Here is a 22,152-nt window from a genome sequence, read left to right as displayed (position 1 = left end):
TAGGGATGTAATGGGCAAGTCCTCCAGAAAGTATGACTCACCATGACACAAATATTTATTACTAAGATTCATGGAGCAGACTAAACGAATTCTATTTATGCCCTACACTGCTTACTATTAAATCTTTCCAGTTTTCCTTTTAGGGGGATCATTGTATATTCCTGTTTACAAACACAGGAAAACTAGACTCTTTAAATCATCCCATGAACCAAATGAATCTAGGTTTTCCGCGGTTGTCTTTACAGTGCACCTGTGACTCCTCTTCACTTTGAAAACTGCAGCCAGGACTTGTAAAACGGCTTCTCTACCATCAAGACTGTAAATCAACCCTAGAGAGGAGTCCTTCTCTCTGCTTTATAGCACATTCCGGGCATTTTTAAGAAGTGATGTCAAAAGCAAATTGGAACAAAGATAAGACTGGGTCAAAAAGTTTCTTTTGTATCCGCTCTCAAAGTTATGCATGCAAAACATTTGTTTCCAAAGAAGAAAAGCGCCTCATGCAATACTCACACAAATTCAGTGCTGGTATATGTGAGAAATTGAGTACAGGTTGTAACGAAATATGAACGAATGACTAAAGCCACACACACACAGCCATGATCTTTAAACTGTAAACAAGAAAAGCCTGCACTATTTAACAATCAGAATGAAAAATGAGTGTTTGAAATCCCATTAAAGAACGCTACGTTTCTTTTATTTGCATGTAAAATCATCATGCTAAATCTTGGGCAACGTATCAATATTTGTTATTTTTTTACATTCTGTGTCCATTTTCTAAGAATGAGCTCAGGGAACCTGTATATTTTTAGTTTTTTACAGTCATGGTTAATTTACAGTAACAAGTTAGCCTTTATATCTTATCATGAGATAGTATCACATGTTTGTAAAGACTTTATGTGTACGACAAAAAGGAGCGGAGATTACTGAATTACTGCACAGTGCTGTATGTTGTGATGTTTCCCAATAATAACAGGGTGGAGAAGTAGGATACACTTCATAAGCTTCTCAAGCTACACAGGCTGCATGTTTTTGTACTGTCAATCTAAAATATAATTATTTACTAAAATAAAGAAGACTTCTGGAATGGTTTGACCTCTGGAGTGCTATTTGACAAACCTTGGAATAATCATTATAATCATTATTATTATTATTAATATAGAACAATTGTCTCCCACAGCATTTTACAGAGTAAGGCTAGGGTCAGACATTGTATAACACTGCGGATTCTCCGCATGTCTAAGACCCTCTGCCCTGCTACTCCCCTTGCCTTTTCAACTGCGGGCAGATTTCTGTGCAAAATGCAATGTTTCGGCACCAAAATTCACATAGACAAATGCAAGAGGTCCTCTTCACTCAACCCTTTATCATATTAAGGACATTTAGTGCATTAACTACTAAAAATGCCTTACTCTTTAAACAAAACAGGGATTGTTTGTCCATATATTACAATATATTTAAGCTGGCCAACTACATCAAAGTCATCCCATATCTGGCCAGTCCTACGCTTAATTTTCATCTGATTCAATAAGAATTCTATTGCTTCATTATACATTTTACAAAGGGACTAAGTTTTACCTGCAACTTACTAGCTGCTTTCAAAGTAAAACTCCCAAACTTGGCTGCCCTTTTATTAGACACCAGTGGGATCACCTGACTATAGTTGGGAAGGGTGGGAGCTACAACATAGAGCTGGTCATTGCTCCTGTATAACTATAACAGTGAAAGTTGTGCTCACCATTAATTTTCAAAAACATTAAGCGGGGGTGCAATGAGGGTCTGACCACAAAATACATATAGTCAAATACAAGAGTCCTCTGCACTCAACCCATTATCAATATATTATGGACATTAAAACATTTTGTACCTTAATCTACTTATAAAATGCCTTACCCTTTAAACAAAACAGGGATTGTTTGTCAATATATTGCAATATATTTAAGCTTATATATATATATATATATATATATATATATATATATATATATATATATATATATATATACACATATATATTATGCAGAGCTTGACATTAATTAATTAAGGGTTACAGATTAAAAAATAGGATCAGAGGGCAAGAGCTGACAATCTATAACAGATGGACTATTACATTTGCATATTGTAAGAAAGCAAAAGGGGAAGACCCTGCTTACAATCTTAGGGCTCTTACACATGAGCGTTCCGACCTGCGCTCCCCTGCGTTCCGTTTTTTGGTGTTCAGCCGCAGGGGAGCGCAGGAATAGACGCAAGTCATTATTTGAAATGGGCCTGTACTCACTCAGGCGCGTGTAGGCGCCGAACGCAGGAAAAATGCAGCATGTTGCGTCTGAACCTGCGTTCGGCGCCTACACGCGCCTGAGTGAGTACAGCCCCATTTCAAATAATGACTTGCGTCTATTCCTGCGCTCCCCTGCGGCTGAACGCCAAAAAACGGAACGCAGGGGAGCGCAGGTCGGAACGCTCATGTGTAAGAGCCCTAAAGGAAAGAGGAAGTGAGACAAATGGTGAGGATAACCAGTGTGATTATAGAGCTCCTGTTGCCAATAGTACGGTAAGTACATAGTGATAGATGGGAAACCAGTAGTTAGTGAGTATGTGAGCAAAGAGTAAGAGGCTTAGGAAAATTGTCATGTTGCTAAGGACTTAAGTTAAAAGATTGGATGTTTCTAGGAATGCCTAATGGGATAGGAAGAAAGATCAAGAGGATGGGAGCATCATATGAAAAAGTGAAATAGAAAAAGAGTGAGGAGTAGGTTGTGTTTAGAGGGTCACATCTGGGGGTGCACTTTGTAATTAGGCGATGTATGGGCATGTGGCATAGTTGAGTGCTTTGTTGAGTACAGGTATGGGTTCTATTATCCAGAATGCTCAGAACCTGGGGTTTGTTGGATAACAGATCTTTCCATAATTTGGATCTTCATACCTTAAGTCTACTAGAAAATCATGTAAACATTGAATAAAAAAATAGGCTGGTTTTGCTTCCAATAAGGATTAATTATATATTAGCTTGGATCAAGCACAAGGTACTGTTATATTATTACAAAGCGAAATGAAATCATTTTTAAAAATTTGGTTTATTTGGATAAAATTGAATCTATGTGAGACAACCTTTCTGTAATTTGGAACTATCTGGATAACGGGTTTTTGTAAATTGTATCCCATACCTGTGCAAGCACCTTGAAGTGAATTCTGTGTATGACAAGTAGCCAGTGTTATTTATAATACACAAGAGCCATGAATATCTTGTAAATGATATCCTTATAAACGGTGAGTAGTGATGTCATCAGTTATAAACGGTGAGTAGTGATGTCATTTCTGTCACATGGCTCACTAAAACGTATGAGGATATTAGACGTAACCTCGGAGTTCCATGACCTGTATAAAACCACTCGGCCTTCGGCCTTGTGCTTTTATATGGTCATGGAACTCCTTGGTGACTTATAGTATCCTTATATTTTACAAGAGGGGAACTTTATTCGCTATATATAGCCCCAGTAAGTTATGCAGTGCAATACAATACTTTAGAACAGAGTTCTTAAAAGAATTTCGCAATCAATGATACAGGATAAAAATTCGGACCTGCAGGCCCTATCCACAAGAGCTTATAATTTAAGGCAATAGATTTATGCAGTTTTCATATCAGTGTAATACTGTATTTAGGAACCATTACAAAGGTAAAACATACAATTTGCTTTGTTTTGTTTTAGAATCCCATATAAAATAATAGCATTTTAGCTGTTTTCTGTTGATGGATATATTTAAATTCTCCAGATACCAGTGTTATTTTTATTTCTTTATTTTGGCTTTCTGTCCCGCTGAGTACCATTATCAGGTATTACGTTGCTCTCCAAGCTAAAATAAAACAAGCAGCCTGCAGGCTGCCAGTTGCTTTGGCCATATTGTATGTCAGCATGTATGATTCACATTACATACAAACACATTCTCAATCCATGCAGGTGGGGGAGGAGGGCGGCTGGGCAGCATCTTTGAAACTCAAGACACACCTTGACTAAAAGTTATATTTAAAAAGAAATACTACCTTGTTTTCAACAAGGAACAAGCTTCTCATTCGCCTAGGAAACTCAAAATAACCCTTAGAAAATCACATGCCATAATAAAAATTAAGTAATATAGTTGCTCCACTGGCCACCAATGACACATTAGTACAGTACAGAGAGCACACAACTTTCACATACACTAATTAGTAATGTTCAATGAGTTATTTGTAAATGTCATCGGTATTCAAAGCAGCATGCGTTTGGCCCTTGCTATTCTCTGCACTCCTTGCTCTGACTGTTGCAAATTTGTAGCAGCTGATTAACAAACTTTTGCTAAGGCGTGGAGGGATGTGAAGTCTTGGCTGGAGGCGAACTGACTTCTGCAACACTGTTTCAAGTCAGAACCAGCAGTGCAAACTAATAATGCTTTCAATGCTTGCAATTTCAATTACAAATTACTGTAAAGCCATTAACTAAATAAATGTATACAGGAAAGTGGCTTATCATTAAATATTATTTTGTTTATTCCAGTTAACCATGTTACACATGTACAGGCGACTTCTAATAGCCAACCCACAGATCACGGAAAAAGACAAGTACATTTGATTTATGTGCTCAGTTTTCATCCTAATGTTTCAGACATTTCAGATAATTTGTAGCTGTTACTTTTGGAGTGTGAAAGTTCTAATGTTCTGATTGACTTATAACGATGTGCATTAATATTTAGTTCTAAACTGCAGACAAACAAATACATTTATACTCGAGATGCAACTTCTAAAACGAGGGACAAATCTATACAAACAACCTCCATTACATATTCGGCATTACCTGATTGTCTTCTTCTAACAATGCCGTTGCTGCAGCTACAACTCCCATTCGGCAATAGCCTGCAGTACACGAATGCCTCTCTGCAAACAATGAGGTCACTTATCTTCTGGTGCCAAGCACTGATCTCTAAAAGATACAGTAGTAGGAACATAACTCTCTAATTGGGATCTACCCACGTATGGCCCCTGCTAATAAGCCACACTTGACACAGTTAACTTTTTGTCTTGCTATCCCCTACCAAACCTGACCTAATGCTCCTGACTAATGGGATAGACACTTGATTTAAGCCTTAAGCAATTTTGCTGGAATTCTGCAGAGCAACATTGCATTGCAAGTCTAAGGGGCTTGTTTATTAAAGGTTGAGTTGTGTTTTTCCCGAAAAATTCCAGTTTTCAAGGGTAGTTTTCAGTAAAAACTTGCATTTTCGGGTAAAAAAAGGTTTTCAGGTTTTGAAAAAAAACTCAATCAGGATGTATTATGCCCCAAAGCTTGAAATAGCCTGAATCCAAAAATTCTCTAGCTAAAACCTGTTGAGATCATGTAGAAGTCAATGGCAAAGGTCCCTTGAACCATTTGAAGATGTTTGTAGCTTTCATGATGTTTGGATTTTTCCAGTGGTTTGAGCTCAAAAACTCGATATTCAAGTTTTTTTCTCTGAAAACTCGATAAATTCAAGTATTCAAGTTTTACCCCTCCCCCCGAATGAACAGATTCACATTCTTTCCATTTTAGTTTTTCACAAATAAGAAAAGATTCTAGTTGTGAGTTAATTCGAGGTATAAACCCCCTAAGTCATGGTGCCTTGTGCTGACTTTTTATCGTTTAGAATTTTGCACAAAATTAGTTATTACGCCCTGCAACCAGGTCTGTGGCATTTCTGGACACTGAAGGCTGGTGACAGATTTATTTCTCAAAGAAACTGATCATAACAGATTACTTAGGTAGGATTCATTTAAGGTTTGTATTTAGTCTCTTCCCGGGTCTCAGTTTCAATGAGTTAAATGAATCGTGAATGAGGATCAGGTTGCTGATACCCATGTGGCACAAAGGTCTGACAAATTGCAAGATAGGGGTTATCCAGAGGAGTTAATGGAGCCTGTTTTGGAAAGAATGAGGCACAAGGATTGCAAGTCTGTTTTCCTCTGACAGGTCAAGGTCTAGTGCTTTATTAACTGTTGTTCTTATATACCAGTGATATGCAAGATGCACAACATCATATATAATCACTTTCCCCTTTTATTTGGAGCATATCCACATATCCAGAGTGCTTGGATTTGGATCTCTATCCCTTAAGTCTGCTAAAAATAATTTAAACATTATTTAAACCAAATAGGATGGTTTTTGCTTCCAATAAGGATTAATTATATATTAGTTGGGATCAAGTACAAACTGCTGTTATTATTACAGAGAAAAAGGAAACCATTTTTAAAAACGTGAATTATTTTATTAAAATGGAGTCTACGGGAGATGGTCTTCACGTGATTCTGATAACTGGTTTTCGGATAACGGATCCCATACCTGTTATGTTCTGTTATAATTAACCTACCAAGCTGGGAAAGTGTTTTTTATTTTTGCTCCTTTCTATGGTTATGTATCAGAGCCAATCTAAACCATAATGAATATTGTTGAGCCCAGATATGTTTAGTATTGTTCTAGTACTACTGTAGCATTCTTGTGAAAGAAGGCAGTATCATAAAAAAATGTTACTTGTGTTTAAAGGATCATGTTGCATTGTGTTTGTGTATATATATATATATATATATATATATATATATATATATATATATATATATATATATATATATATATATATATGTTGCAGGATTGGTGAACTACAGGTGTGCGGTAGGAGAAATTGCATTGTGTTTGTATGCATGATATAACAACTGGTCTCCTTCATATGTTTATATGCTATTGTACATTTATTTTACTCTGTATAGTTTATTGAACAAACACAATGGGTGATGCTTCAACATTTAGCACAAACAATATTCTGTATTACAGTATTTATAATATATGGACAATAAGATACATTTTGCTGTTTAGTCATAGGAAGAAAGGAGATTTTTTGAAGAATTCACAACATATTTAACTAAAAGGCTCATCACAAGTTCATCATTTGATTTGAGTATATTGTACCCTGGCAAGCTATGATGATGTTTGTTTTCAGTATTCATACTGATAATTAACCAACATCTTTTTCAGTTACACATGACAATACTTGTATGCATTTTTTCAGGGGATTATACCAGATTCCTAGGAAACTGGATGAGGATATTTTCTATCTACCACCATGGTAAGGTATGTTTTCTATATACTATTCACCAAAAGCAGCTTCATGCAGCTTCACTCTCTCATCATATCACATCTAGACTACTGTAACTCTCTTTTAATTGGCCTTCCCCTCCAGAGACTGTCACCTCTCCAGTCCATAATGAACACTGCTGCGAGGCTCATACACCTCAGCAACCGCTCCTCCTCTGCCTCGCCATTCTGTCAATCCCTGCACTGGCTTTCAGAATCAAATTCAAATGACATTTAAAGCACTTCATAACTCTGCCCCACCCTACATCTCTGAACTCATCTCTATATACTCACCCAACCACTTACTACGCTCCTCTACTGACCTGCTACTCAACTCCTCTCTCATTACCTCCTCACGTGCTCACATTCAAGACTTTGCAAGGGCTGCACCCCTCCTCTGGAACGCTCTCCCACCGTCTGTCCGACTTTCTCCCAACCTTTCTGCTTTCAAGAAATCTCTTAAAACGCACTTCTTTCTAGAAGCCTACCTCACTCTGCTTAACTACCAAACGCAACACCACATACAATACCATATTTCTCACCCACTTAATTCGATCTTGCCCACTCCCACACCTTGTGTATTACTCCCTTCCCTTTAGAGTGTAAGCTCTTTCTGCATAGGGCCTTCCTCACCTTTTGTACCGGTATTGATTGTGATGTATGTAACTCCATATGTTCTATGTATAGAATTCATGTGATTTAGTTGTATAATCACCTTTACTCTACAGTGCTATATAAATAACTCAAAAAAAACATAAAATTTTTTCGAAATGTATTATAACAAGAAGCTGCAAATAGTCTGAATTCGAAAATCCGCCATCTTAAACCTGTTGAGGTCATGTAGAAATCAACGGGAGATTTTACAATTTGAAGATATTGTGATCTGCACTGCGTTTGCTCCGATTATCCTAATAAACAATTCTAGTTAGTTTATTGATAAATAATATAAAATTGTGGATGGGAGTTTGGTTTAATAAAAAAATATTAGCTATATTTAAGTTTTAGTAAATAACCCCCTAAGTCTCATTTAAACTCCAGGAACTCAAATATGAAAACCCCTTTTGCCTGTGGAGTGACTAAATGACTGAATTATGATAATATATAAATAAACAATACCTAGACTGTGATGATTTACTGTAGAGGCAAATGAAGCTCAGGGTAATACTTTTCTTAAAGGAAGAGACAGCAACTGTATTTTCAAACAGGTCTGTACCTGGGTTTTTTTGACAGCAGGGTTTTTCAGAGGATACTTTTTAAATCCATTCATCAAAATGGAAACAAAGTGTATTTATCTGAAACAAGGACAGGTCAACTGACCATCTGAAAGAGCCTCAGTCTCTCTTAGCACAACAGTGGCCAGAAAAGTAAAATGTTTCTGGTTCACTGATATTCTTTAGGTGTTTTTTCTCTGCTCTCCCAAGCTGCACGAGAGAGAGAGCGAGAGAGAGAGAGAGAGAGAGAGAGAGAGAGAGAGAGAGAGAGAGAGAAAGAGAGAGATTGGTAGTGTACACCTTTACATAAGTGGGAAATCAAAGCAATTATAATGATAGTATAATCATAATCACAAATATTCAAAAGACAGGAAAGAATGACCCACAATTTGCACCAACCCATTAATCATTCAGTTAATCCCATGTCAGAAATTGAAGCATAAAACTTAACCTTTATTAAATTACTTAAAAACGACCAAGGTTGAGAAATTCACAAACGATTAAAAATACAAAAAGAAGGAGCACATCCAATGCTTCATGTAGTCTCATATCACCAAGGCTCTAAGATGTGATCTCATCTAACCAATGGGGATCATATAGAGCAAATTATCAATGGGATAGACTAAATTAAATCCTGTGTGTAATAGGTAATGGCAACTACATTGGTATGAGATATCCAGAGGGTGACTACACTTATATGTGCAGAAATCGTTACGTGAGCAGAGATAGTGGGCAATGTTGCTATTGAACCCACATCATAGCCGCAACCACTCTATATGACAGAGATATAATAACATGAAATCTGTCTTTGAGGGTTATGTACTCGGCATTGCACCAGTCTAACCGCTGTAGTGTCTTAAGACTATACTTTCATCATGCACCCACAGAGTTCCTGGTGGGTCTGTGAAAGATTAATTAAATTGCGGCGCAAGTATCATTAGGCTATCTTTACTCGGTATACCCCCAGCATTCCTGGCGGGTCCGAGATAAGGTTGATTACGGCGCAAGTGTCATAAAGCTATCCCTACTTAGTGTACCCCCAGCATTACTGGCGGGTCCAAAGTAAGGTAAATTACGGCGCAAAAGGATTGTTGTTAAAGCTGATGTGCTACCTGCCTAATTGAACTAAAATAACAGATAGGCGCCTAATCATAATCACATTGTCGTAAATTTGGCTATATGAAACCCCAACAAACTACTTTCTGATTACATAAACTGAAAACATATTCTGCTACAAGTTCATCCATCTCCATCACATCATGGGTTAGAAATAATTAGCTCTTCTGATTTTTCAATTAAGGTCATATTTATTAAACCTCGATTTTTTCTGGTCAAGATTTTAAAGGGGAAAACTCAGATTTTTAGAGGGAAATAAACTTGAATCTTTAGAGATTGTTTTGTTTATACACCAAAGCTGCTAAAAATCGGAATCTGAAAATACTCCAGCTAAAACCTGTCAAGGTCATGTAGGAGTCAACGGCAAATATCCCTGAAGATGTTTCTTCTGTGCCAGTTTTCATTCAATAATCCAATTTAAAAAGTTGCACAATTAGAATTGACGCACAATTTTGTTGCAATCGTTTTTCACACCAAATTTTTCAAAAAGAACACTTATTGAGAAATGAAGGGGATTCAGGTTTGGGAGTTTGGTCAATTTTTTTCTTTATTCTTATAAAAAAAGTTGTGTTTTAGTAAATTTAGTAAATTTTTTCGTCCTAAACTGCCATTATGTCAGAAAATGTTTTTGCACAAATGTTGTACAACTTTGTATTTCTTTGTTGAAATGACTTTCCTGATTACATAATTCAGGCTACCAAAACCAAATCTAAAAATAACACGCAGTTCAATAATAATCCAGTCAAACTGTATCCAGAAATGAAAAAAGGACTTCCTTCATGAACTAAAAATTCCTTTTTGATTACGACCATCCACATTCCCAACATTTGACAGCAAATGGTGAATCCTGCTGCATGCCATCTCATGTCTCCTTACAGAAATATTATCGGTGCCCATAAATGTCAATAGGTCACCACACAAAGCCCCACACCTGCCACAGTTCCGTCAATTATATGATGACCAGAGCAGAACATAATTATGAAAAGAACAGAGCATGCTTACAGATTACACACTGGCTCCCTTTTGAAATCTTAACCTAAAACTATTACAGAAATGGAAATGTTTTTACATTTTGTATTTATGAAGCTATACTGAGTGTAACTGTAATAATTCAATTGAACTAATGAAATTAACCACAGCTGCACTTCTAGTTTGACAATTTATATTTTAAATTGATTTATCTCATCTGATTCAAGGTTTTTTCTTACTGTAAGAAGTGCAAACTTATTATCTAGCCACTTTACTCATAAATATGGCCCAACTTCCTGTACATATAATAACAAAGTTGGAGCTAGGATCATAAAATAGATAAAATAACATGATACTGTTGGCTAGAAAATGGAAGGGGTACTATAGCATGAAGTAATATATTGTATCCTTCCCCAAAAATAAATATTTCTATTTTATTCCCATTGGCAGTCTAGCAGTAAAGTGCAGTGGTGGTGCAGTTGAAAGTCCCAGTTGCCATGATGGATCCTTAACTCCTGAGCCATAGTTAAAATTAAAAAGTGTTGGGAAGGAATTCAAGGAAAAAGTTCCAGGGGTTGCCAAATAAGAGTTGTGATTGGATATTTGCTCACTTCAAGTGGATTCCCAGCCTACCAGAGGTTCTGTTTCTCAGTAAACATCCCTCTGCCTTCGCCAATTCAGAAATGCAACAATGAGGACATGCTTTAAGGCGCAGCATCAAAGGGGCTGAGTACATTTTTGCTTGTGAGCCACTGGTTGGGGATCAATGACTCTTACTACGGAAGGACCTACCATGGGTGTCATGTTTGGTCCACAAAGGCTTAAGAGGAGATTGATGTTTAGCCTGAGACATGCCACACAGATAAATTATGAACAATAAATTCTCTTACCACTCAGTATTTCAAATAACATCAAACTAGATGTGTATCCACATTGATTTCACATTACTTCACTACTGTTGAGTGACCTGCCTGCATTGGACACGCTTATAAAATGCATTTGTGGAAAGAGTAAAGCAAATATTATATATTTGTGTTGATTACTCCAGTAAAAATAAACTCTGTAGACATTGAAATATAAGCAGGTGCTAAATGTTCAAAAATACAACAAGGTTTAAGTGTCTGAAATAGTGGAAACCATCACTGCACCTTTCAATAAACTTCCAGAAGCCATTGAAATTCAGTTTTATGAGGTGGCAGTTGCAAGTACATTGAATAAAAAACTGAATAAACCCAACCTCTTTGCAGAGTCATGTGAAAATCAGCAAACAACACATCAGTAATCACTGAATCATGTGCAATCTTATACAAACACACAATCTAAATGGGCTACATGGGGACTTTGACAGAAAAATAATTAAATGAAAGGAATGATGAAAGACATTCCAATATTACTGGTAATAAATTCCTGTGAAATGTTAACTGCCAATGACCCATTGCAGATAAAGAACAAAGTGTAACATATGACCAGATATGCATAAACTGAATGCAGGTAGAGCTTTTACCTTCTAGTTCTTCCAGAAAAGAAGGGGAACTGGAGCTAAGCTTGTAGTTACCCTCTAGCAAGAACTGTCCTTGTAAGAGTTATCAATCCCTATCCTACATTTTACAACCAAACAATGCAAGTCACATAGAATGAATGTATCTTTCACAAAAATTGGAAAAATATTTCCTTTAGACATTATGGGGCAGATGTATGAAGGGTCGAATATCGAGGGTTAATTAACCCTCGATATTCGACTAGGAACTAAAATCGTTCGACTTCGAATATCGAATAGGTGAGGGGGCTCCCCCCTGTCATTTGAAAGTATGATCGTTTCCCTGCAGAGCAGTTAGGGACAGCCTGAAGAGTCCTGCAGCAGGTCGGGTACCCGCAGCAAAAAAGCGAGCACCCTGCGAGGGGAGGATTTCAGGTGAGGGTATACCCACGGGTCTGCAGGTCGGGTTGCGGGTCTCATCTAAATTTCTTATCTTATGTTATATTGTCTATATTTACTCCTTTTAAAGTTTTACAAAACTTCTGGTTTGCAGCACCATCACTTCCTGTTTGATGCTGGTCGGCGGGTTGTGGGTTGGGTTGTGGATAAGGCAGTTGCAGGTCTGGGTCGGGTAGTGGATCAAAGTGGGTAAATATGCGGGTTGAGGTTCGGGTCACGGGCTGCGGGTTGCCGGTTCGGGTCCAGGTCTTAGAAATTGTTTCCGCGCAGGACTCTAGTCAGAGTAAGTAAAACGAAGGGGAAATTTCACTGCATAGTCAGGTTTCTTGTAAAAACGGTACACATTTTTTAATTAAAGTATATTGGAGATTTATTTTGCATTAAAGAAAGTAAAAATTGGATTTTATTATTTTGACTTTACATCCCCTTTAACATCTGAAGCCTTTTAACTTGATAAGACTCAAATGATTTCAGAAGAAGGCATTGAAGAAGACATTGACATTAAGATGACAATCATAGTTAAACTATTAGGCAGGGACATTACTTTTTTATACAGTATCTAGTACCACTTCAGTGTCGTACTCATCCGGCTCATCCGGCTTCTTCAGTTTAACTGAAGGGCAGGGAATTTAAACCCTTGAGGGTAGTAAAGTCACAATTGTTCAATTGAACTTCAGTAAAGTGTGAAACTCACAGATGCGTGAGAGTGAGATCCATTCACAATGGTACCATGATTGTCATTGATGCATACCTCCCAACTGTCCCTTTTTCGGAGGGACAGTCCCTCTTTTGACAGCTCAACCCGCAGTCCCTCATTTGTACTGGAAAGTCCCTCTTTTCTCTGCACTGAACAGCCAGAAAAAGAAACAAAGTTTCTCACTTAATTGTCTTTTAGCAGAGAGCCCAACAGGTGCAAATAAGATACTTTGTAACAATTTTAGCTAACAGGTGCAAATAAGATACTTTGTAACAATTTTGAGACACAAAAACACAGTTTAGATGAGGAGAAATATTTTCAAACTTTCATAACCTGCCACATTCTATAAAAAAAAAAAAAAAAAAAAGTAATTAGGGGGTGTGGCCACAGAAAGAGGTGTGGTCAATAAATTGCTGCGCTACATGCGGAAAAAAATTTTTTGTCCCTCTTTTTACTTCCAAAATGTTGGGAGGAATGTTGATGTAGGTGTTAATCTTTCAATGTACATGAATGGTAATTTTCACAAGGGTCCCAGAAGTTCAGTCCTCTAGCCGTTTCTATCTGTTCTCCAACTATACTATATTTTATAATATAGTATAGTATTTTTTCCACTCACTGTAAATGACAAATGTGATACAATAAATAACTGAATAGGAAGAGCAGTGGTGTAATTGTTGTGTGTTTTCAGAGGGGCCCAGCTTCCTCTATAGTTATGCCACTGAAAAATAGCAAGAAACATTACCTATACCATTTATAACTACTGAAATAAAAAAAGTAGGTGCCATTTTATTTCAATTCATGCAAAAAAAAATGTCCTTATTCACAGTGTTAAAAGTAAAACAACTGCAGAATAGAGAGTGGATACAAAATATTGCCAGGAGGAAGCGTTTGATTTCCCTGACAGTATATATACTTATGTACAGAAGAAAATGAGGGTAACTGAATATGACCGGCTGCTGTTTCCTTTAGTTTGATCACCAGTTGTTTATCATCAGACGCTTGACTTATTACTAAAAATAATTAGAACCCTGCAATGCAACCCTGTTTCAAATCTCTTACAAACAAAATGAGATCTCTCTTTTGTTCTCAAATGCCCCTTAGGACAGAAGAGAATAAAATGAATGCAACATTCATAAGGAAACCGCCTCACTAATGGCACCAATTAAACTAACTGTTTTCAAGTAGTTTACCTACTGAGGTTTTATAGGATTTTACAGCAATGTGTTGCAAATGTGCACCTATTGTGATATGGCCATCAGCATGGCAAACTGTCAATTAAGCCAATAACATTGTGCCTGCCTACAATGATCTCAGGTAAGAACAGAGAACTCTTCTATCTCGGCAATGTTTACGAGGTGAGGTCTGACAGGCCTGCATGCTACAGTAAGAAACCACTAACATGCTGCTATTAAGACACAGAGAGAACTTTTCATCAAAACATAAAGAAATCGTTTTTGCTTGAGCATATTGGGTTAAGAAACAGAGCCCCTTGTAAAACAGAACTTTCATGCTTTATTATCAAACGCTCTGAACAAAACAGTCAACCTGCTTTTGTTTTGCCAATCCTGTTATTGGTATATATATATATATATATATATATATATATATATAAGCTCTGCTAATGGTGTTTTTAGCTTAATCGCCACTTTGAATCCCTTTGCTGTGCAGAAAGGCAATTTGGTTAATTTGTCTGAATAAGTCACAAGGCACCTTTATGGAATGCATGAATCCTGGGAGTGTGATTTGTCAGGGAGAATTGCATTTTAAAGGCACTTGTTAAGGTTTCACTGAGCATACTGAGTCAAGGTGTTACTATTGTTCAGTACTTCACCTCCCGTTACCCTGTGCTCAGTGGGGAAGAAAGGAATGAATCCACTTGGGAGTGAAGAAGAAAAGATATGAGTCACACATACTTATGATAAAGGATGCTTAATCCACTTATAACCAGCCGCAGAGTGTGAGCAAAAACACAGATAACATTGGAGCAACAAATGTAAAGGCTCATTTATCTCTACCCTTACGTCAATTAAAAACAACACTCCACCTCCAATAGAAAAAAACATTAGCCAATTTGGTAACACTATTATAAAAGTAATAGAACATCCCTATCATATTTTTTTTTCTGTAAAATAGTCTGTATGGCAATACATAGTCCCTCATATTAACTGTTTATTTTAACAAGTTCCTGTTCTGGATTAAGTGCCCCTGATTACCCATGATCCTCAACTATCCAGCATAAAAAATAATATAACAGACCATCATTTACTATGTGTTGACATTAGTTGGGTTCATGTTTTTCACTGGGAAAGAGCATTGCATTGCTACTCACTCCTAGCAGGCAAAAACCACACGAAGAAACGCACCTGATTGTATCAAAACAAAAAGCAGTTGCATTTTGACGTATATCAGGTGCAAGTTGCATTTCCAGAGTAGAGGTTACATCACTTTCAGAGCTTGTGTTGAAAATAGTGTTTGCATGCAATGTGCTGGGATATGAACTCTTATTTGTGTCACTTTTGGAGCTGCATTTGCAAATGCATTCATAAATGGCCTCTGTTGTCTCTTTGGGGTTTTTGAAGATTGATGCCTTACTAGATAGGGAACATAATGCACCACAATATTGTCTGTTCAAAAACTTCTTTTACAGTTGCTTCTTTGAACTTAAAAGACACCTTCATTCACCAAATGTCTACCCTTTAGCAAGAGGGCTATACGTATTATTAACCCCCTACGCATATAGGTGGTGGTAATAAAAATAAATCAAGTTTTACAATACATGCAGTGACATTTGATATCATGATAATGGTGATTGTACCACAATGGGAGCACTTCTTTCTGGGCCACCAACAATGCAATATTGGCTCATCAAAGCATGTTGCTGACCTACTGTGAGATTTCTAAACTTGTCCCATCACTGGCTCTAAGGGTAGGGACACACTGGACGATTTGTCGCCAACGTTTTTAAAAAGCAAATCGCGGCGACATATCGCTCGTTTTGTCTCTGAACAAAAACAAATGAAAGACGCCAGCTCCTGTGCCCACAGCGCGTTTGTGAATCGCCTGTAGCTCCAAAATGCACTGAGACCCTTTTCCGAGCGATTTATCAGAAATAGCATGTACTTAGAAAAGCACTGAAATCTCCTAGACACGCACACACATACAGATAAGTAGCAGCAATTGTATTCAAATTACAATGCGAACGCAATGACGCAAGAACGCAAGCACGTAAAGACGCCAGGTTACAGCGGGAAGCACAAACCGTTTCCGGTTTGGGTGGAGCACGTACCGCACAGAGTAATGGGATACAAATCGCTCTGTGCCAATAGTCGCTGTGAATCGTCTGTTCAAAAAAGACGATCGTCTTGTTGCCGCGATTTACTTTTTTAAAACGTTGGCGACAAATCGTCCAGTGTGTCCCTACCCTAAGTCTGTCGACAGTTCAAGTAGTAAAGGATTGTGTCACTAAGATAAACAAGGAAATGGAAACAAGGACACTAAGCTCTTTTTGGATTGCTGAACTAAATTCCCAACAACATCAAATATTTTCTGTCAGTCCCTGGCAGGATGGTTGTTTAAATTCAGCAAAAGCTGAAAACCTGGAAGCCATCGGATTCACCATATCTGAAATAATAATGCACGAAGAAAGACAAAAATCTTTTTGAGATCCTGCCAAGATCTTAATTATGTGTTTCTGAAGGATAGAGAAAGCCAACAGGAGGGTTTTACAGTGGAACAGCAAACGAGGAACAGGGAATAAAGAAAATATTGTAGACATTATAATTTATTTGGAATTATCACTGAACGTTTCTAAAAACTCACAAGAAGAAGAAAGAAAGGTTTGTAGTAAGATCATATTGAACATTTTTGTTCCATTAGACCTAACTGAAGAGAAACTGAACATAATATAAAATTAGCAATTAAGCCTCATCACTGGCTGAATTTTAAGATTAAGCTAATTTCAAAATGTCCATATATATGGACATTGGCATAAACGATGCAGGAACAGCTTCTTGAATGATGCTACCAACACTGACGATGCTTGTTGTAATATTTGAAGTTGAAGATCTGCAATCCATGTGCCTCATTTCACCTAAATTATAGACATGTATTGCCATTCTGAAATTGGAATTGCACTAATGAATGTCATACAGATGAAGCAAAATGTATATTTCTACATGATCCACACAGTGCACTCACTCTTTATTTTAAAGGGGAAAAGGGTGTGACTGTGACTAATGCTTCAAATACCCTTATTCACTTATATGTTTTGACTCTTATTTTCTGTATATTTCCATTGACAGTACTGATGGGTATAAAGTCCTGAAAGGAAGTAGCCCTGAGAAGAAGCTGTCATAGCTCATAAGGTCAACCAAGAGAAAGCAAGAATTATATATATGTATGGGTAAACTACTTCCAGAAATAGATGCATATCGTTATAAAAATGATTTCGAATGCAAGATGCCATACTTAAATCTTTACATTGCAGGGTATGTCATGGATGTGGATATGTATTATCCATGAAGATTTCCATAAAAAAGCAATTTATGATTTATCTGCATGAGGCTAGAAATTCCTGATGTGAGAATAAAATATAGTGCTTGACGTTGAGCTTCCAGCTTTGTGTCCTTGCTGACACAGCATAATATATGGCTGAGATATTAACACCATCTGCAAAATGTCTATGGTCCTAGTATTTCTCCTGAATTCATGTACCTTGAATTGATTCTGAGAGACCCCATCACTAAATAGGGCTACATGCAAATATGGTAAATTAATATGGTTGTGAGAGATAGACAGACAGACAGACAGACAGACAGACAGACAGACAGATAGATAGATAGATAGATAGATAGATTAGATGATAGATAGATGATAGATAGATGATAGATAGATAGATAGATAGATAGATAGATAGATAGATAGATAGATAGATAGATAGATAGATAGATAGATAGATAGATAGATAGATAGATAGATAGATAGATTAGATGATAGATAGATAGATAGATAGATAGATAGATAGATAGATAGATAGATAGATAGATAGATAGATAGATAGATAGATGATTAGATAGATAGATAGATAGATAGATAGATAGATAGATAGATAGATAGATAGATGATAGATAGATAGATAGATAGATAGATAGATAGATTAGATGATAGATAGATAGATAGATAGATAGATGATAGATAGATGATTAGATAGATATATAGATAGATAGATAGAGGATAGTTGGATAGATAGATAGATAGATAGATAGATAGATAGATAGATAGATAGATAGATAGATAGAGGATAGATAGATAGATAGATAGATAGAGGATAGATAGATAGATAGATAGATAGATAGATAGATAGATAGATAGATAGATAGATAGATAGATAGATAGATAGATGATAGATAGATGATAGATAGATAGATAGATAGATAGATAGATAGATAGATAGATAGATAGATAGATAGATAGATAGATGATTAGATAGATAGATAGATAGATAGATAGATAGATAGATAGATAGATAGATAGATAGATAGATAGATAGATAGATAGATAGATACATAGATAGATGATAGATAGATAGATAGATAGATAGATGATAGATAGATGATTAGATAGATATATAGATAGATAGATAGAGGATAGTTGGATAGATAGATAGATAGATAGATAGATAGATAGAGGATAGATAGATAGATAGATAGATAGATAGATAGATAGATAGATAGATAGATAGATAGATAGAGGATAGATAGATAGATAGATAGATAGATAGATAGATAGATAGATAGATAGATAATATTGATAGATGAAGAGAAGGCCCATCTTTTACACCAATACACCATGTTAAATGTAGAAGAACACTTAGGCAAATATCTGTTGCATATATTCTGATGCATAGCATTTTGAGCACCCAGAGGATACTTAAATATTTACTATCTGATCCGATTGCTCAACATGAAAGCAAAGTAGCCACTTAGTTTGCCTGTAAATCACATTAGAGTGCTCCTGGGAGAAACCCTGTTTTTATGCAAGAAGGCTGAGAATGGAGAAATCAAACTTCCTTTGATAATATAACCCTTTCAGCTAGAGAATGCAGCAACACTGTACATTGGGGTTGACAAATGTAGGACTGGATACATTATCTTGAATACAGAAAGTTGAAAATCTCTACATAATGCCACAGTGGAATACAACTAATAATACTGCACGCACTTCATGGCTGAGGCAGTTACTATAAGTTACTTATGGCAGAATGTAATAAAAAATAATCAAAAACCCAAAAGCATATATATATATATATAAATACAAGTTGGCTTGCTATTGTTTTAAAAGTATTTCCTATGTCCTCAACTGGAACTTACATTACCAAGTTCCCAACTTTCTCTGGAATCAGCAAAAGAACTATTCATCAGAAGCATGGTGTAGCAGTTGCACACAGACCTAACATCACTAGCTGTGATATCCAGGAGGCAAAAATGAGGTTTTTGGAAGAGATCCCTGTAACAGTACAGCCTATAATGACCTTTCCTGACAATACTTTGTGGCAACAGTTTGAAGAGGTTGTTACACCATTGCATAAAGCAAGGTATGCACAGAATGGGTTTGCTGTGATGAGAGTGAAGAAATTGACCAGCCTGCAAAAAGTCCTTATTTCAACCTAAAGTAATATCTGTGGGATGAACAGAAACTCCACTATGATCCAGGACTGATCCCCTATTGCTGAATAGAGCAACTCCCACCAACAATGATCCAACATCTAGAGGAAATCGTTCCCAGAAGAGCAGAGGCTGGAGCAGCAGCAAAGAGAGGACCGACACGATTCCTTTCCATACTAATATTCTTGGTTTTGGAATGAATTGTTGAATAGGCAAGTGTCCAGGTACTTTAGCCATATAGTTTATTCCTATTTGTACTCCAGGACTAAATCTCCAAAGTGGCCAGAATTTCCTAGGGTCATTACAGTTTCCCTTATTATCCTGTGTTATGAAAATTGTTGCTATATTACTGCCAGCGATTGACTGCTTGGAAAAATATGTCAGAAGCTGTCCATAAAGAAATAGGAAAATATACATGATCCTGAGGGATGGGACGCTGAGACTTACATAAGCTTATCTTCCTTTTTCCCATTACATAATCAGAAAGATTTGCTGTAATCACTTCTTGCCCTAGCTGAGATACCGCAGATGTACAAGATCTCTCTCTCATACTTTGCTGGGTTCGTACTGTTAACCTCCACTTTTACCTGATCATTTGCTAGCTGGCAGATTCCTACTGTTTGTTTCGGGAAATATGCAAACGATCAGTAAAAGATTAAGGAGTTATTTTGTAGGCAAATGTTTGTTGCGTTCTAGTAACCATGGTAACTAATTAGCAGTTATTTTTAATAATCTAGTGCAGTTAGAATAATGAAAGCACACATGTGATTGCATTCGACTGAGGCAGACTTTGTCTGTGTTGCTACACATCCTCATGAGACTAGAAATTACCCTGTTGCTTTAAACAAGCCCTAGCACATACCCGACTGTCTGTTATTTCCACAAATGAGAGATTTCCTTTCAAAACCTCAGATATGTTATGCACTCCCCAACCTTAGTCAAGGCATGTCAGTGGCTAATAATGATGGTGTTTACGTGCAATAGGTTCTGCTTTACATTACCTAAATTTACCATTCTTTTAGATTAGTTAATAAATAGAGGAAACATTGAGATTGAGATTAAGCCTGTTTGTTGCCTATACTGTATATTCAAATACAGGAGTAAAAATTTTTGCCAGCCCTTTGTTCCATTTGTATATGAATTGTCTTTTCCATAACCTCATTCAGCACATATCTATCTTGGATGACTTTGCATCTTTTAGTGGCTAGTGCCCCTCCCTATAAACTGCATGTTGCAGGGAACATTTACTCCCTTTATAAACGCACTGTAAAATGTTCTAAAATGAATCAAAAGTGTTGAACTGGCCAAACCATGAATGACTGATGCAGTTAGATAGGTTAAACATAGGAAGTCATGTACCTATCATATTATTTATATATATTTATTATATAGGTCTACCCTGTTCAGCAGCCCAGGGACTATACATCATTCACATCAGTCCCTGCTCCAGTGGAGCTTACTGTCTAAAGTACCTATCACAGTCACAAATATTGTGGTCATATCAGGAGCCAATTAATCTTTATGTATATTTTTTGAGTGTAGTAGGAACTTGAAGAACCTGGAAGAAACCTACTGCAGCAGGGAGAACATACAAAAGCTTTGCAGATAGTGCCCTGGTGAAACTGAAACTAGGACCCCAGCAATTGTAAAAAAAATTCTGTGTATTTTGATTCAAACACATACATACTTTTTAGTGGGTCATGTGACAATGGTGATATTGATAATAACAAATGGCTTCATTAAGAACCATTTCTAAGGATATATGTTACAGGTTATTTGTGTCTCTTTGCATTGCATTATATTGCAACATGTACATTTTCCAATAGATGACTATTAAGTAGGAATGAGCAAAAATGTGAGAAAAATGGCTATTGACCCCAAATAGAGTAAGTCACTGCCTCCACAAGCCTAATCCTTTGTTTGGTTTAATTTGTCTTTTAATTCCTAAAGGTGGTCATAGGCATAGAGATCCGGTCGTTGGGCGCTCTCCCCAATATGACCACATTGAAGTGGGCGATATTGGGCCGATCGTTGGGCCCCCTAATGTAGCCAACACGGGCAGTCGGATCGCGGGACCGCATCAATTAATAGATGTGGCAGCGATCAGATGGGTTTTTTCATCCTGCCCGATTGACATCTGGCCAACTTTCGGAAAGCCCGTCGGAGGGCCCTACGCACTGGTCGATAAGCTGCCCACTCGGTCTGTTGCCAGCTTTTATCAGCCTATGTATGACAAGGTCACAGTAGGTGGAGACTGCGCCCAAAAGAAATGATTTACAACATTTCAGTAGCGGTTACATTACTTACAGGGAACTGGAAAGTCTTAGGGTCTAAGGCTGAATTACGAACTGGCTGGAAGCCCACAAGCCCATGAATAAATGAAGGACTATAAAACAGTAAGGAGAAAGCATTATTTCCATCAACCATCATATAC

This window comes from Xenopus laevis, chromosome 5L (assembly GCF_017654675.1).
Source record: "Xenopus laevis strain J_2021 chromosome 5L, Xenopus_laevis_v10.1, whole genome shotgun sequence".
Taxonomy (NCBI): Eukaryota; Metazoa; Chordata; class Amphibia; order Anura; family Pipidae; genus Xenopus; species Xenopus laevis.
The sequence above is the reverse complement of the archived record's forward strand: the minus strand, read 5'-3'. Positions refer to the sequence as shown.